We start from the raw sequence: 19,030 nt of genomic DNA on the forward strand, positions 1-19,030 counted from the left end.
ACAAGTGGGATCTCTTCTTATTGAAAGGCTTCTGCACAGCAAGAGAAACCACCAGCAGTGTGAAGAGACAATCCACAATGTGGGAAAAAATCTTCACCTGCTCTTCCTCAGACAAAGGTCTACTATCTTGAATCTATAAAGAACTTAAAAAGATCAGACCTCCCAAATTTAAAAACCCAATCCAAAAATGGGCATCTGAAATGAACAGACATTTCTTACACAAAGAAGTAGAAATAGCAAATAAATACATGAAAAAATGTTCAACATCACTGGTCATTCAAGAGATGCAAATGAAAATAACGCTGAGATTCCACTTCACTCCAGAAAGAATGGCTGCTGTCATGAAATCAACCAATAACAAATGCTGGCAGGGCTGTGAGGAAAGAGGAACTCTGCTCCACTGCTGGTGGGAGTGTAGACTGGTGCAAGCACTGTGGAAGTCAGTATGGAGATACCTCAAAGAACGAGGACTGGAAGTCCCATTTGACCCCGTTATTCCACTGCTGGGAATCTTCCCCAAAGAATTAAAAGAATCATACCACAGTGATATATGTGAGCCCATGTTCATAGCAGCACATTTTGTAATAGCTAAAACTTGGAAACAGCCCAAATGCCCAGCAACTGGAGACTGGATAAAGAAAATGTGGTTTTTTAATAAAATGGAGTACTACTCAGCCATAAAAAATGAGATATTAGAGACATTTATAGCTAAGTGGATGCACATTGAGGTGATACTCTTAAGTGAAATAAATAGGACACACATGTGTAAATATTAAATAGTTTCTCTGGTGTGAGAACCTGAAAGTGTAAATAAGGACTAAATGTATAATAGGTAATGTGAAATAGGTAGAAAAGGGGCAAAGGGGAAGGAAGTGGGAGGGCTAGGGGAAAGGATAGAAGGGAATGGGATTAATATGAGAAAATGGAAAAATAGGAACAAAATCTTTGTAAATAGGGAGGACTGGAGGGTTTGAAGGGAGGGCTGGGCAAGGGTGAAAAATAAGAACCAAGAGAGATTATGTAAAGGTGCAAATTTCCAATGATGAATGTCATTATATTGTATACCTAAAATGTACCAACCGATAATGTAAAATAGGAAGAAAAGGTCCAAAGGGGTAGGGGTAGTGTGAGGGGCAGGGGGAAGGAAAGAAGGGAAAGGAAAAATACTGAGCAATGGAAAAAATGGAAATAAAGTCTTTGTAAATAGGGAGGATGGAGGGCATGAAGGGAGGGCTAGGAATGGGGAAAAAATAAGAACCGAGATGCATTATGTAAAGGTACAATTCCCAATGAGAAATGTAATTGTGTTGTATACCTACAATGTACCAATGAAAGAATTTAATACAAAAAAAAAAAAAGAAATTTTTCTTTTCTTGGTCACTAATTGCAGTCTTATCTTCTATATCTGAAATTCTGTCCTCACATTGGCTCATTCTGTTGTGTAAACTTTCAATGCAGTTTTTAATCTCCTGGAAATCTGTTTGCATCTGTTTTATGGATTCCATTTGTTTCCTATGTTGGGATTCCATCATGTTCCTCAGTTCCTCTATTTTTTTTATCTGTGTCCTCTCTAGATATATTAATCATGTCTTGCACTATGGGCACAATCTCTGCTGTTATCTGAGAAATTATTTCTGATTTCATTTTTTCCAGATCCTCTTTTCTTGCCAGTTCAGGGAGTCCAGGTGGTTGAGTATCAGATTGCTCCATTTTGTTTCCCTTTGGGGTTTCTTTAGGTGATCTGGGAGTCTGGTTTTGAGACTTGTTTAAGTGTCTTCTCGTTTCAACGCTGGGCTGGGAGGGGATGTGTGCTTCTGGCACCTGCACGGCTCCCCTCCTTGGCACTGGGGGCAATGATACAGTGGCCTGGAAGGTTCACCTCCTCTGCTCTGGGGGCAGCTCTGCTCCTAGGTGCTGTGGACAGAGGTCTATAAACTCTTTTGATGGTTAAATAAAAAGGTTGTTTAGGGAACCTATGAATTCTGCCTGGTTTCCTGTTGGAAAGCACACTTCAGGGCCCTACTAATTCCACAATTTGGACCTTCTCTTAGGACATTCCACAGTGCCATTTGGGTGAGGTAATTACCTTTACTGTTTGGAGGCATTTTAGACCTCTTGCAAGACATTTGGGGCCACTGAATGGTCATCAGTGGTATTTGTGGTGAAGTAAGTGCTTTCACCATTTGTAGCTATTTGGACCTATAGCAGGGCATTTGGGGGCACTGATTCATGTGAGTTGAAATTTAGATCTAGAAAAATTCCCACTCATTAGGTTGGTTGTCTTTGGTATGCTTTCATTTCTTTTTGTTTTTTATCTTTCTTTTCCTATAATCACCTTTATTCTAGGATGGCAAACAGGGTTTCAGTACCATCTAGAGTTATGTAAGCCATTTGGGGCTTCAAGTTGCACTGATGATTCCTTTTTTTTTTTTTTAACATGGTACCACTATGTAGTTCAGGCTGGCCTGGAAATCCCTATGTAGTCCAGGCAGTTCTCCTGCCTCAGCCTCCTGAGTGCTGGGATTATAGGTATATGCCACCATACCTGGCTGCTCCAGGTTTTAAGACATTTTTCATTGTGTTAAAATTTAATCACAACTGGTAAGGTTTCACATCTTGTGCTAGTTCTATTGATCAAGGCCTCTAGAAAGAATGAAAGAAAGAAAAGAAAGAAAGAGAAAGAGAGAGAGAGAGAGAGAGAGAGAAAGAAAGAAAGAAAGAAAGAAAGAAAGAAAGAAAGAACCATGAAAAACAAAACAGCAAGCCATCTATAGTCAAATTTCTCTATTTTTTTTGAATTAAGGAATAGAGGTAGCAGGAGGTACCAATCAATTTTCAGCAAACAAGATTTGATAAATATTTTGAAACACAAACAATTAAAGTGAATCAAGGACTGTTAGCTAAAATGAAGAAAAATTTTTAAAAATTTAAACCTCAGTAACAAACTCCCCCACAATTGACCAAGTAGCTGTTATGATCAGTGGCACAGAAGCCTCTCCCTAGTGCTTGCCACTGAACCAGAAAAAACTGCAGAAAAAGCAGGTATGGATGCTATCCTGGCCAGTCACTCCTAGGAATTTTTTAGGATAGTTCCATGAAGTCATAAAGCACTTTTAGTCAGGCAGGCCATGTTGCATCACAATAAAATCACTTTGTTCTAATTCTAATGTAATCAAAACACTATAAAAAGCCATAAACAGCCACTGTTTTCACTCTTCCATGGTGGCTTGCCCTCATGCTGTAGAGTACACTTCTTTTCCTACTTTTACTGGGTCCAAACTCATTCTGCACAGCCTGTTTCTTTTCCTATCTTTAATAAAACTTTGCTACCATTAAAGAAACACCTGGAAACTACCACAGACACTTTTATTCCTCAGCAGATTACAAGAGAGCTCCTCAAACATATGACTCGTGTCTCTCTCCGCTTAAAATCTTTTAACTCAGACTAAGTGTGTGGTATATGCCTCTAATCCTAGCACTGGGAGGCAGAGGCAGGAGGACTACCATGAGTTTGAGGCCAGCATGGGCTATGTAATGAGTTCAAGGCCAGTCTGAACTATATAGCAGGACTCGGTCTCAACACCTCCAGAAAATAAAATAAATTGTGTTTACTCAAACTCTTTTTGTTTTGTCTTTGAAGTTAACAAATTTAAATCTTTATTCTTCTCTATAACATCCTTAATTTTAATATAAAGATATTAATTGACCAGTGGAGGTATGTATTCGGTATATACAATGTGTTTAATATTCTTAATTTTTAACTTTCTTTTTAAAAATGAAAGTAGTGCAATAATGGCTATTTTACTTTTTGGTTTTTAGCTACTTTCTAAAACTTTTACAATTGATTTTATAATAGGAAAAAGAATAAAGTTCTCTTCAGTGCTTTCAGTGTGATAATCACGTTTTACAAAATTAATTTAAAAGGGAGAGAAAAAGCTGTTATTCAGAAATGTGCAGCAGACAACTACAGTAAAAGGCCAAATACACCAGTAGATAGTGTCAATCCAAATATGAGAGAACTTTGCCATTATGCTTTAATTTCCTCCTAAAGTCAGTAGAAGCACATATTTTAGTAATATAAGTTTAAATTATAATAAATGTAATTACCTTTATTCTTTTTCTTCACTATCTCAGTTGTAAACATTTTTTAAATTTCTGGCATAAAGGCTCTTTATCAATTTCAGCACTGATTTTTTTTTTTTTTTTTTTTTGAACCGGGGAGCAAAACCACCAAGCTAGATGCCCGGCCCTCAGCACTGATTTTTATCAAAATATTTTCTGGCTCTGAAAAGCACTGTTCCAACAAAGGCCAGTTGTCCAAGAAGCCTATAATTCTCCTTTGTATGTGATCTCTTAAGTTCTGGTACCCATGCTTATCTTGGTTTTCAGCAGCACCATGTTGACCAATATCTTCATGAGTCATTTCATGAGGAAATTCTTCAACTATAATATCATTCATGTGACTCAGCAAGAAAGTATCTGAAATATCTAGTAAGATGACAAAATCAAATGCAGAAGAGGGAAGAGGTACTTCTTTTGAAGCCATAGGATCCACAGCTTATGTGGATATTTGTGTTTTCTTTGCCTCTTTTTCTACAAGGTTTCTATTACAGCCAGTGAGAGCTTCCTCTAGAAGCTGTGCTTGGTTTAATGTCATTGGAAAACCATCAAGGATCCACCCTTGATTCACAGGCATCCCAGTAGTAGCATTTACTATGATGTTAACTAATAATGTGTCCGTAATGCGCTTTCCTTTCTTCAGCAATTGTGATTATGCACCAAACTGAGCACATACAGTGAGTTTACAGAAATGATGACTACCGCTTGATTTGACTTCTTCAGTTTTTGGTGTTCTATAGTATGTGTACTAGATGTAGTTTCACCTTCTGTTTCTGGTACTGGTTCACCTGAAGCCGGAGCATCTGAAGATACATTGTGAGTCCTGGCTTTCTTTACTATCCTCTAGCAGATCTGATGGAACCTCTCCACCTCCTTTCTGACTTGGTAGGTCCTCACTGACTTTTTCGTTGTCATAAAATGCTCCCATAGCTTCTTGGACAAGAGTGCCTATACGAAGTACCTGAATAGGAAACTCTCTTTGTAGAGTCTTTAAAGTGATAGTTTTCCCATTAAGTGTTTTTCCCACTAAGCATCTTTTAATAGCAAATGAAGGCAGTTCAGGCTCTATTGGCTCAACTTGAGGAGGAAGAGATTTTTCAATGAGTTTGTGAAGAATATGGCCCAGTATGGAATTGTTGGAGGGTGGTGAATTATCTGTCATTTCTTCTGGTACAGCCCACTCTCCAACCATGTTCTTATATTCTTCATAATCTTTGCTATCTAGCAAGTCTCTTTTATCCAGTTCTCTAAGTTGCTATTCAGAGGGATTAGCAGGCATATGCTTAATAGAGGTCTGTTCATATATGGGCCTTCCATGAAAAAATAATTCCTTCCAATCACGCATCATCTTAAGTGGAATCAGGTTATTAATTGACATTTGATAGCCTGCCACTTTAGTGGACAAATCAAGTATTTGATCCAAAATTTCTCTTCATATTTTATAATGCTTTCTATAAAGAGCCTGAACTCTTTTTACAACAATCTGTTCATGAACTTCTTTCTTTCTGGGGATTTGTTCTTCAAAATCAATCTTGGCTTGTTTTGCCAAAGCTGCTTCTTGATCAAGAGCATCCTAGAAATCTTTAAGTCGTCTTTCCTCATATTGTTTTTCTCTGAAAATTCTGTTTTTCCATAAAACCTCCTTCTCGGGCTGAATGTGCATGAGGTGCACAGCAGTCCTGCGCTCCTGTTGGGATTGTCACATGAGCCTGTGTATCAGCTGCTCCTCGAGGTAAGCCTCCTCCTGTGCTTCGTGGGTGATGAACTGGTCCATTAACAACCTCTGCCATCTTTTCTCCCTTTGCTCTCATGCAAAAATGTCTAGTGCTAGGTGTTTCTGGTTTCTTTTAATGCAGTCACCATCTGAGTAGGTGTTTAATGAGTTGGTAGTTGTATGATCTGTTGTATCTAACGCAGTCTTCGATGCACTTTCTTTTGCCTGGAGATCCTTTTTTATTAATGTTTCAAACTTCATGATCTCACCAGCAGTGACATCAGCTGCCTCCTGTTGCTTTTTAATTATTTTTTTGGGCCTCAAATGCTTTCAGAGTACAATTTGATGCAGGTTTAGGAGTCTGTACGGTAGCTGCTTGGATTTTGGCCATGATTTCATTTTGTTGTCTCCTGGTGAAGTGTTGCTCTCAGGAAGCCTCATTTTTCATGTTTTGAAATGTTAAGCTTGCCAGAGGCTGTGTGTAAAACCCCTTTGCAAATGACTCGGGATCTGCTAATCATGGAGAATGCTGTCTTCAATTCTTCTGGCATGAGATCTTCATGGAATTGAGCCAAGCCTTACACCTAATACCTATCAGGGGATGCTGTCTTCTATTCTTCTGGTACTTCACGAGATCAAGCAAAGTCCTGCACCTGATACAAATCTTCTGGCATGAGCTCAAGCCACAGCCTTCCAATTGATACTAATCAAGTGAGAGACTGGGGATGTAGCTCAGTAGACAGAGAGAGAGACCTGGGATGTAGCTGAGTGGAGCTGGTGCCTGCCTGGTAAGTACAAGGTCCTGAGTTCAATCCCAAGACAGAGAGACTGAGCAGTGGAGAGGGGGAAAGACAGAGAGCTACTGATGCGCTCGGCTGGGGAGCAACTAGGTAGCAATAGCGCCCACGAGCAGGTGGAGCAAAGCAGCTGTTCAAATCGTCCCTGGAGCCCGGTGTGGGCAGCTGGGCAGGGAGGGCCTGGGCTTGCATCGTTGGTGGTGAGCATAGCTGCTTTCCAAGCAGTTGACCCGGGTTGGATTCCCGGCCAACACAGCAGACCGAGGGATTCTATGTTCTCACCTCGGCAGCGAGGGTTCATTCCTGGTCAAGGAAGCCTTTCTTCCTCTCCACCTCCCCCCAAAGACACCTCGGCCTCCACCTGGGGAGCGCCACCTCTAGTCGACATCTGCACGTGGTCTCCCATTTTGTCCTTCCCGCCTCCCCTGCCAGGCGCTCACCTTGCTCCTGCCCTTCTGCAGCCCTTCACGTGACTGGCCAGTGCACACGGTGCCAACTCACACACACACCAACACAAAGATGCACACATCACACATCCATGCGGCATGTGTGCGGGCGTGCTCCTGGCTTGGGTGGGGATACACTCAGGGAACACCTGAAAGCGACCAGCTCCGAGTTCCCGAATGAAGAAGCTCTCTGGACGTCAGCACCTTCAGCCGCTGTCATTGAGCCTCCCTTCACCTAGCCCCAGGCCTCACCCTGTAGCAGGCCGGACACCTACCTTTTCGTCCCTGTGGCTCCTCATGCTGGGCCACCTCGCCAGGCCGGGAAACGCTCTTTTGCAAAATTCAACGTGGCTCCCAAGCTCGGTGGACTGCACAGCCTGGCCAGTTAGGTAGCACATTCCCCTGACTGGGTAGCAGGAGAGACAAAGACAGAGAGACTGAACGCTCAGCCCTATGAAGTTTCTGAAGCTCCACATTTTATTGACTTTGCTGGTATGTATGTATGTGTGTGTGTATTTATTGCAACAGAGTCTTGCTAAGTCATTAAATTGGCCAGGCTGGACTTCAACTTGTGACCTTCCTGCCTCAGCCTCCCAGAGTGCTGGGATTACAAGCATACCATGCCCCGGATATGGTGGTATTCAATATGTTTCACTGTCTCTTGTATCCCCTGTAAAATAATCAACTTTGGGTTCTTCAAAACCAGTTTTATTTTCTGTTGAGAATATTTTCATAGGTAGTCTGAAAAGTTCATGATATCCTAGATGTCCCTTTTGTGATACTACAGGCATTAAATGGGCTTTACCTAGATCCATTATTTCACTGGCTTAAAAATAATTCAGCTCAAAATATCTTTAAATTTCTATTTTTCTTGGCTTCATTAATTATTTAACAGGGTATTTCTTCCAGTTGTGGTGGTGCACACCTATAATCCCAATACTCGGGAAGCTGAGGCAGGAGGATCACTGAGAGTTTGAGGCCAGCCTGAGCTACACAGTCAGTTCAAGGACTTGGAATACTTAAAAAGAGCTTGTCTCACAACCCACAATTGGGAAAAAATCTTCACCTGCTTTTCCTCAGACAAAGGTCTACTATCTCGAATCTATAAAGAACTTAAAAAGATCAGATCTCCCAAATTTAAAGACCCAATCCGAAAATGGGCATCTGAAATGAACAGACATTTCTCAGACAAAGAAGTAGAAATGGCAAATAAATACATGAAAAAATGTTCAACATCACTGGTCATTCGAGAGATGCAAATGAAAATAACGCTGAGATTCCACTTCACTCCAGAAAGAATGGTTGCTATCATGAAATCAACCAATAACAAATGCTGGCGGGGCTGTGAGGAAAGAGGAACCCTGCTCCACTGCTGGTGGGAGTGTAGACTGGTGCAAGCACTGTGGAAATCAGTATGGAGATACCTCAAAGAACCAGGACTGGAAGTCCCATATGACCCCCCTATTCCACTGCTGGGGCTCTTCCCCAAAGAATTGAAAGAATCATATCACAGTGATATATGTGCACTCATGTTCATAGCAGCACAGTTTATGATAGCTAAAACTTGGAAACAGCCCAAATGCCCATCAACTGGAGACTGGATCAAGAAAATGTGGGGTTTATTTATAAAATGGAGTACTACTCAGCCATAAAAAATGAGATATTAGAGACATTTATAGCTAAGTGGATGCACATTGAGGTGATACTCTTAAGTGAAATAAATAGGACACACATGTATAAATACCGAATAGTTTCTCTGGTGTGAGAAACTGAAAGTGTAAATAAGGACTAAAATGTATACTAGGTAATGTGAAATAGGAAGAAAAGAGGCAAAGGGGAAGGAAGTGGGAGGGCTAGGGGAAAGGATAGAAGGGAATGGGATTAATATGAGAAAATGGAAAAATAGGAACAAAATCTTTGTAAATAGGGAGGACTGGAGGGGTTGAAGGAAGGGCTGGGCAAGGGCGAAAAATAAGAACCATGAGAGATTGTGTAAAGGTGCAAATTTCCAATGATGAATGTCATTATATTGTATACCTAAAATGTACCAATGATTAGAATGAATAATCGATAATGCAAAATAGGAAGAAAAGGTCCAAAGGGCTAGGGGTAGTGGGAGGGGCAGGGGAAAGGAAAGAAGGGAAAGGAAAAATGCTGAGAAATGGAAATAAAGTCTTTGTAAATAGGGAAGGATGGAGGGGGTGAAGGGAGGGCTAGGAATGGGGAAAACATAAGAACCAAGATGCATTATGTAAAGGTACAATTCCCAATGAGAAATATAATTGTGTTGTATACCTACAATGTACCAATAAAAGAATTTAACAACAACAAAAAAAGAGCTTGTCTCAGAAAAAACAAAAACAAGACAAAAAATATTTCTTAATTTGTAAACATCTGGAGATTTTCTAGTTATCTTGTTATAGATTTCTAATATAATCATATAGTAGTCAGAAAACTTTCTCTGCATTTTAGTACTTTGATCGTCATTGAAACATGCTTTAACACTTAATGTATGGCCAATTTTTAAGGCCATTGCAGATTCTGCTATGGTTGCATGCTGTGCTTTACATGGGCCCACAATTTTGTTAATCATGTTCAATTCTTATATCATGGCTGATTTCTCCCTGATAGTTTATCATTTACCTTGTTATGGCTTGTATCTAAACGCCCCTCTTCCAAGCCTCATGTAGTCATAGGTGGAGCTTTTTGGTGGTGGCTGGATCTAGTGTGTGATATTGGAATTAAGTGAGAGATGCTGGGATTGATTCATGGTGGGATGCTAGGATTAAGGGTGTGAGTGCTACCTGTACCAAGGGTGGGTAGCCTGGATAAGAATATAAGGGACAGAGAGGGCTACTGTTGGAGTTGCTTGTAGCTTGCTGCCTTGCTGACTTTTGCCTGCTATGGACTGTTTCTTCTCTGTAATGCCCTCTGGCATGCCATTCTGCCTTGGAGTCAGCTGATTATGAACTAAAACCTCTACAAACTGCGAGCCAAAATAAACCTTTCCTCCTTTAACTTTGGGTTTCGGGTATTTTGTCTTAGCAACAAGAAAACTAAGACATACCTAGAAAAGACTTTTCCAATTTGTAACTATACACTTTCCTATGTAATAGCAATGAATAAGTAGAATCTGAAATTTAAAACATTGCTATTTACATTAGCACCCCAAAGTGAAATAGTTAATAAATCTAAATATATATATACACACACACAATATGTGTATAAAGAAGATTACAAAACTCTAATGAAGTAAAGGAATTAAACATGGAGAGATATTCCATTTCATGGGTAGACTCAATACTGTCACAGTGCCAGTTCTTTCCACATTGATGTATAAATTTAAAGCAATCTTAATCAAAATCCCTCAAGATATTTTGTGGGATTTTTGTCAACAACTGGAAAGATTATAAGCAAAAGATCCAGAATTACCAACTCAATATTGAAGAAGAACTAAGCTAGATGACTAACACTACTTGACTTTGATACTTACTATACAGACACTGTGGAACTGGTAAAAGTATAGACTACAGACCAGTGGAACACAATAGAGATCTCAGAAATAGATGTACATACATACAGTTCATTTATATCTGGCAAAAAAGCAAACAATACAATGGAGCAAAGATAGTCATTTCAACAAATGGAGCTAGAAAAATTGGACATCTGCATGAAAAACAAAGAAAAGAAAGAAATATTGGTTTAGATACAGATTTTACCTTATACCACTCACAAATACTTATTCAAAATGGAACACAGACCTAAATGGAAAATGGAAAAGCAGAATACTCCTAGAAGATAACAAGGGAAAACTTATATGACCTTGGGTATGGCAATGACTCCTTAGACACAATGTCAAAGGCACACTCTGTGTGGTATAATCTGTGTGTCTCCAAAGGCCCATGCATTAGAGGCTTAGTCACCAGTCTGTGGTGCTGCTGTGAGGTGAAGCCTAATAGAAGGAAGGTCACTGGGAGGGGGCATGCCCTTGAAGGGGATAATGAGGTCCCAGTCCTTTCACTCTTTACCTTTTGGCCACCATTAAATGGGTTTGTTCACCCATACACTCCACATCATGACGTACTGCCTTGCCCCAGGTCCAAATGCAAAGAAGCCAAGTGACCATGGACTGAAACCTCTGAAAGCATGAGGTCAAATGAACCTTTCCTTCTTTAGATCATCTCAGGTGTGCTATTATAGGATGAACTTCATTGGGCCGGGGGATTTAGCTCAGTGGTTCCGCTGCCTGCCTTGCAACTGCAAGGTCCTGAGTTCAATCCCTGGTACCAAAAAAAAAAAAAAAAAAGATGAACATCATTAAAGTTAAAAACTTCTGCTTTGCCAAAGACAATGTTATCAGAATATCTGGTAAAGAACTATCAAAACTTGGTAAGAAAATGAACAACCTAATTTAAAAATGAGCTAAAGGTCTGAACAGACATTTCATCAGACACTACCTCATACGAATAATGTCCCACATCATAGGTCATGAGGGAAATGCAAATTAAAGCAGCAATGTGCTACTACTACACACCTATTAGAGTGGCCCAAACTGGAAACAATGAAACCATCAAGTTCTGGTGAGGATGTGGAGCAACAAGAACTTTCTTTCACTGCTGGGGGGAGTGCAAAGTGAGACAGCACTTTAGAAGGTGGTTTGACAGTTTCTTGTAAAACCAAACATCCTCCTATCATATAATCCATTTATTGTGCTCCTTAGTATTTACCAAATGAAGTGAAAACTAAATAGGCAAAAACTTACAAGTGGATGTTTATACCAACTCTATTCACAATTATCAGCACTGGGCCAGGGATGTAGCTCAGTGGCACCGAGCCTGCCTGGCAAGCGCAAGGTCCTGAGTTTGATTCCTGGTACTGAGAAAACAAAACAACACAAAACAAACCTAGAATTACCAGCACTGGAAGAAACAAAGATGTCCTAGAGTAGGTGAATGGATAGACTGTGATATATCCAGACAATGAAATATTATTTGTACTAAAAAGACATGAGCTTTTAAGCTATGAAAAGGCATGGAGGAAAGTTAAAAGCATGTTATAAACAGAAAGAAATAAAAATAGCCACATATTATTCAAAATATATGGCATTCTGGAAAAAACTATGGAGAAAGAAAAATGATCAGTGGTTGCCAGGGGTTGAGGGAGAGTGAGGGATGAATAGATACAGCAGAGAATTTTTCGGGCAGCGACAGCATTCTGTATGTTAGTACCATTAGATATTTGTGGAAACCCATAGAACGTATAACACCAAGAGGAAACTCTAATGTGAACTACGAATTCTGAGTGATAGTGAAGGGTCATGTAGATTCATCAATTATAATGAATGTACCACTGTGGTGGGGGATATGAGTAGAGGGAGGTTGTACATGTGTGAGGACAAAGCAATTTTCTACTTTCTGCTCAGTTTTGCTGTGAATTTAAAACTACACTGAAGTTTAATTAAAAAATAACTCACACTATGATGGTGGATTTTCACATAGTTCTGCACACTTGTGTCTTACATATATTGTTTGGAGTTGTGTTAACAGAATGTGGATTTAAACTTTTTATACCTTAGTGATGAATTAAAACTTTTATCATGTTAGTCATCTTTTTTGGCTGAAATTCTATTTTGTCTCATGTTAATATAGATATAGAAGCTCTTTGATAAATTTCTGACATTATCCCACTTTTTAGAATTTTAACATTTTTTGCTAAGCTTTTGATGTTTCTCTTGGACACAGAGTCTAGTAGAGTTTTTAGGAGGTTTTCCCCTGACAATCTATGTTCCTTTGGCCTATTTACAAATAATTTATTTGTATATTTGCCTTCAAGTCTCATGGATTTTCTACTTAATAGAAATTTGTCTTTGTTTTCTCTATATTTGTTCCCTTTTTTGTATTTAGTATAACTATGCATATTTTTGTGATTTTTCTTTATTCCTTTTAAAAATATATTTGTTAATTACTTTTACAAAATATTTTCAAAGTGATTTTTCATACATGCTGATATTTTGATTATATCCATCCCATCATTCTATCTCCCTTCCCTCCCCTTATTCCAATCTTTATGTCAGTACACATAACTTTCTTCCTCTTGTCTAACCCTCTCCCTTCTAATTCATGCCTTCCCCTCCCCTCACTTATTTGGGGAAATGTGATACTTGTCTTTCTGAGTCTGGCTTATTTCATTTGACCAGATGATCTCCAGTCCTATTCAGTTTTCTTCAAATGACATGATTTTTATTTTTATGGCTAAATAATACTCCACTGTAAATATATCACATCTCCTTTATCCATTCATCTGTTGATAGGCACCTAGCTGGCTTCAAGCTTTGCTATTGTGAACTATGCCACAATAAGCGTGGGTATAGAGGTTTCCTTATAGTAGGCTGACTTTAGTTCATCTGGAGATATACCAAAAAGTGGTATAGCCAGGTCATAGAGTAGTCATATTTCTAGTTTTTGAGGAAACCTCATACTGATTTCCATGTAGCTGTACTAATTTACATTATATCAGCTGTGTATAAAAGTTGCTTTTTCCTGCATTTTCACCAGTATTTACTATTTTTTATATTCTTGATACCCATTCTGACTGGAGTGAGACAAGATCTCAATGTAGCTTTGATTTGCATTTCCCTAATGGTTAAAGATATTGAACATTTTCTAGTATACTTATTGACCATTTTTTATTTTTATTTTTTTTTAGAATGCCTGTTCATTTGCTCAGTTATTGATTGAGCTATTTGATTTTGGTATTAATTTTTTTGAGTTCTTTATATAGTTATTAATCCTGTCAGAAGAATAGCTGGCAAAAGTCACTATATATAATATATATTATCATATGTTAAGTTGGACACTCTGTTTCTATTCATTCTTTTAGTGGTTATCCTGGTAAATTAAAATATGCATCTTTATCAATAGCTAATATTAAATAGTTAATGCAAGTATACTGACATACTTCAACTCCATTTATCCTCTACTAACATGAAATTATCACCTTAATTATATGTATGTGTGTATAATCATTTAGATTTACCTACATATCTTCCCATATATTGGATAAACATTAGGAAAGCAAACAACATTTTGGCCATATCAACAAATTCTAGGAAAAAAAAATCAGAAAAAGCATTTGATGAAACTCAACATTACTTCATGATACAGACTCTTAAGAAATTAGGAAATGAGTGGGTCTTCCTTTATCTGATTAAGGGCATGGCTGTTCTCATCACTTCTTTTCAACATTGTACCAAAGCCAAACCCTATTCTGTGAGGCCAGAAAAAGCAAAAACAAACAAACAAAAGATAAAAAGTGGAAAAGAAGTAAAATTCATCTTTAGAGATGATATAACTATATAGGTAAAAATCCAGAAGTTTCTCGAGGTAAATTTTTAGAATTATTGAATTTAACAGGATTACTGGATACAAAGTTTAAATACAAAAATCACACATTTCTGATTGCCAAAATTAATTATGTTCATATTTTTATGGTTTCAAAAATATTAACTACTCATAAAGGAAATAAAATGCAGAAATCTCATACAGAAATCAATTTTAAAATATTGATAAGTTAAAGAAATCTTAAATACAGAGCTATACCATGTTCAATGAATGAATCAATGATTAAGATGTTAACTTTCACAAAACTGATTTTTACTATAAATGCAACTCCAATAAATGTCAGTAGGATTTTTTTTAAAGTTCTGATAAGCTAATTCTAAAAATACATAGACATGCAAAAGCATAGAAGAATCAATCACTTTTGAAGAAGAAAACTTAGGAGGATTTGTTTTATTTAATATGAAGATTTATTTTAAAGCTACAGTAATTAAAACAGGATAACACATATAGAGCAGTGAAATAGAATACATAGTTCAGAAATAGACCTATGTATATATGGACACCATGTCAAGCAGTGGTGAAAGTATAAATAGTGTGAGAACTATGTAAACATATGAAAAAAACTCATCCCCTACCTCATAACATAAACAAAAAAATCAATTTCAGATATTTAAAGATTTGACTATCTGAGCAAAACAATGAAACTGTTAGAAATTACAGAGAATAACATCATAATCTCAGGGTAGGAAAATATTTCTCAATCTGGGTAGAAAAAGCACTACCCATAAAGGAAGTATTTATTCAACAGGAACACATTAGGAACTTCATCAAAAGGCACCATTAGAGTGAAAGAGCAGGTCACAGAGTGGGAGAAGATATGTGTAACATACGTAACTGACAAAAGACTGTTACTCAAAGTATATAAAGTACTCTTACAAGAAGAAAAATGCAACTTTAATAGTTAAAAAGACTTGAACAAACACATCACAAAAGTGGAATTTCAAATAGCCAATACAAATATGAAAATGTATTCAACCTTATTAGTAATCAGGGAAATGTGAAAGAAAACCAGAGTTTCCACTATACCTGCACCAGACTGGTAAAAATTAAAACAGTTGAAAATATCAAACATTGAAGAGACTGTGGAGAAAAAAATATATGGCTACTTTTGAAATCTTTGGCATTACCATACAGTTAAAGTTACACTTATGCTATCTTTTAGGAATATACCTGAGAGAAACGTCTACAAATGTGCACCAGGAGACCAATGAATTTGTAATAACCCAAATGGGAAGAACTTAAATATTTGTCTACTTCAGAATGTGTAAGTATAGTTTTGTCCAGTCATATAACATTATATGATAGTGAAAATAAATGAACTACAGTTATGTCCAAAGGCATAAACAAACCTCACGAACATGTTGAGGGATGCCAGATAGAAACTGTATGATTCCATTTCTTCAAAGTACAAAATGAGGCAAAATGAAATGAAAGAATGGCGTTTAAGACTGCAGACCTAGGCAGTAAAGTACAAGGAAATTTTAAGAAAGTATTTACCTTATAGGTCTAGGTGGTGATTATCTTTGGGTGGAAGAATGTGATTAAAAAGGTGCCCTCCTAGTCAGGCTGGCTTGCTGTTTTGGTTTTTGAACTCGATTTGCTTTTACAGAAGCATTCATTATATACAAAATCATTTGGCTATACTTTCTTTTCTTTTAGACTATTTATGCTTTATTTTCACAATAAAAAAGGACTTAAGAAAGATGTAAGGGGACAATTCCGGGCATTCCCCTGTCTTCGTGTGACAGCTGAAACTACACAGGAAGCATCTGAAGACCAAGTTCGCACAGCACAGGAGGTGGAAGGTGACAAGATGTACTGCAGCCTGAGCTCCTTACACGGACACCTAACAAAGGCAGTAAGCAGGGGCTGGTTTCTACCTGTTTTGCTATGTTTTCCTTTGTACTTTTAGTGAAATTACTTCCTTGATCCTTGAAATAGTCCACATTATGCAACTTTCAGGTTTACTTTCCAACCAAGAACATGTTGAGGATGTAGTTAGGAGTTCTTGCCAATTCTAGTTATTTTCCCTAAACAAGGAGCCAAACCAAACTTCTTTGAAATTAATTACCCTACTTTGCCAGAAGCCCTTGCCTATAGAAAAGCCTTTACCACTGTCTGTCATTATAGGTTTTCATTTTCTTTGGAAAACTATATTCAGATTCAATTTTTTTACATCACTGACTACAACTGCTTTATTATTCATCTTTTACTAAAGAAAACCAGGAATGGTGCTGGACACCTGTAATCCCAGCACTTGGGAGGCTGAGGCAGGAGGATCACCACAAGTTCAAGGCCAGCCTGAGTTATATAGTGAGTTCAAAGCCAGTCTGAACTATATAGCAAGACCCTGTCTCAAAAACACAAAACAAAAAGAATGTCACTTTTATCAAATGTAATAAATCAATTGATTTGCGTGCAGAACAAGCAAAGTTTAATGTATGAATGTTTTTCTTTATTCACAGTAGACTAAACTGAAGACACCAACTTAAAGGGTTTGTAGGAAATTTTCAGAAATACAAGATTCTGGGGCTCAAAAAGCTCTTTAAGTTAAATTTAAATAATGTGAGAGGTGATCTGAATGGGCCGTGTCTTCCAACACTAAGCAGATGATCAATTTTTCAAATCCCAGTTAAATATACCAGCACTGTAGCTAACTGCCAGCAAAGATGATCAAGCATAGATGATTCTCAGTTCATCTGTTTTTGCTTGCTCAGTCATGTGTGTAAGAACGAAAGATGGCTGCGTGAATGTTAAATAGCATCTCAGAGAACATTTAACATAGCCTTTCTGAACATGGCACAAATATGGCTTCCAGAAACGTCTATCTAGCAAAGGATTAAACTTTAGAAAAGCATTTTCTCACTGAAATAACTTGGATGTATGTTTCATACCAGGTTTATTTTTATTAGCCACAGGAAAACAACTCACCGTGACTACCTCTGTTTAGTTATTTTAAAAATCTCAAAAACAAAAGCCCCATCATACCCCTGGGCATTCCCTATTTCAGCTAAAGTTAAAGTTGTCACTTTTTTTGAGGCTTTATATAACTGGTATGCCAGTATTGGGGCTCATTAAGATGGTAAGGCATTTACATTAAGCCCAATTTGTACCTGGGGGTGGGGTGGACTGTGCTGCATTATGTAATTATACACCAACGTACATAAGGAATCCATCCACCTAATAGTCCTGCAAACTGTTCTGCCAAGTGCAGTAATTTTCTCTTTTAATTATCCCTTTCACTTAACATCATCACTGACCCTTATCTTGCAATCTGTGAAAAGACCAGGGGGAGGAATATGACAAAGATCACTAGGCAATGCCCAAACTGTAATTTGGAGAATCTGAAGTAAGAAGCTAGAACTGTTAGTGAGACAAGACTCTGGTGTTCAGTGAATACAGTTGTCACCACGGAGCAGGTACCACCTGAGATGCCCAGAGACTTTGAAGGATTATGACTCCTAGTCACATTAATGATGCATACTATCAAATTCCTCCCATATCTATATTTGGAATGGTAAAAGACCAGAATGCAGACAATAAAGAAATGGGAGCACCTTCTCTACTCAGAGATCATTCATGAGTTGGCTGTTAAGTGGGATTATATAATTCATATTACAGTATTAACATAGTGAGGGGGTGGTAAAAATAAGTGCCTACAATGCACTCTTTTGTCACACTGTCTCCTTTTAGAAATATCAGAATGCTTATGTTTCATTTAAGGCAGGCGCTTTGTAGCTGCAAAGGCTAGATGTATGTTTTTTCAAAAACCCACAAATAACTGCATAGTGCAGCGATAAAGCCTGTGACCAAATCATTTGTTATTGAAGAAAACAAGAGACACAAATTGTTTCTTTCCTGAAGACGAAGTGTCTGTACCATCTAAACTTTAGTGGTGTTTTAGAACAAATGTTGGCCATAGCTGTCATGTGCACTTCCTAAATTCCTGTTGATGACAGTGCAGTGGCTACTAAGACTTGCACTGCCTCATGGCTCCACCACAAGAGCCTAAGGCTGAGTTCACAAAGCTTCTGCAACCTGCCTTATAGCCAAGATTCTCAATGATGAGAGGAAAGCTCAACAGCTCAGACACCAAAAAGTCTCATGTTTAGAACCTTGTACAAGATCCCTTGGCAAAATGAGGACAAATTTTCCTAGATTATAATCAGGTAAACTGAGAAAAAAAACAAACTTTCCTTTAAAAATGTCTCATTTTAAAATAATAATAAAAATTACTCCTCTAATTATTCAAATTCTAAGAGCTATTTGTTATTGGAATTGTGTTTCTTTTCTTTAGGTGAGTAAATTATCCCTTTGGAAGGTTTTCAAATGGATTTCCCTGAAAAATCTTAAGTATTTTCTTTGGAAAAGGAAATGATAGGCATTTAAAAATCTACATGATTGAAAATTGGAATTTCAAAGCAAACTTTTACTTGAAATAATAGAGGAATATGAAAAAGACTAACATCTACAGGTCTGTGTCTGTGTGTGTGTGGAAAAAGAACTGGAGAGCCTGAAATATTTGGGAGAAAAATTTCACATGCAAGACAGACA

General features: G+C 37.8%; 1 pseudogene; it reads right to left on the reverse strand.

Moving 5' to 3' along the window:
* Nucleotides 1–4,782: 4,782 nt before the first annotated feature.
* Nucleotides 4,783–6,405, reverse strand: LOC101714548 (sperm flagella and cilia-associated protein 2 pseudogene; annotated as a pseudogene).
* Nucleotides 6,406–19,030: the final 12,625 nt, after the last annotated feature.

This window comes from Heterocephalus glaber, unplaced genomic scaffold (assembly GCF_053883595.1).
Source record: "Heterocephalus glaber isolate CG9 unplaced genomic scaffold, H.glaber_assembly_v1.0 deba00001461, whole genome shotgun sequence".
NCBI lineage: Eukaryota > Metazoa > Chordata > Mammalia > Rodentia > Bathyergidae > Heterocephalus > Heterocephalus glaber.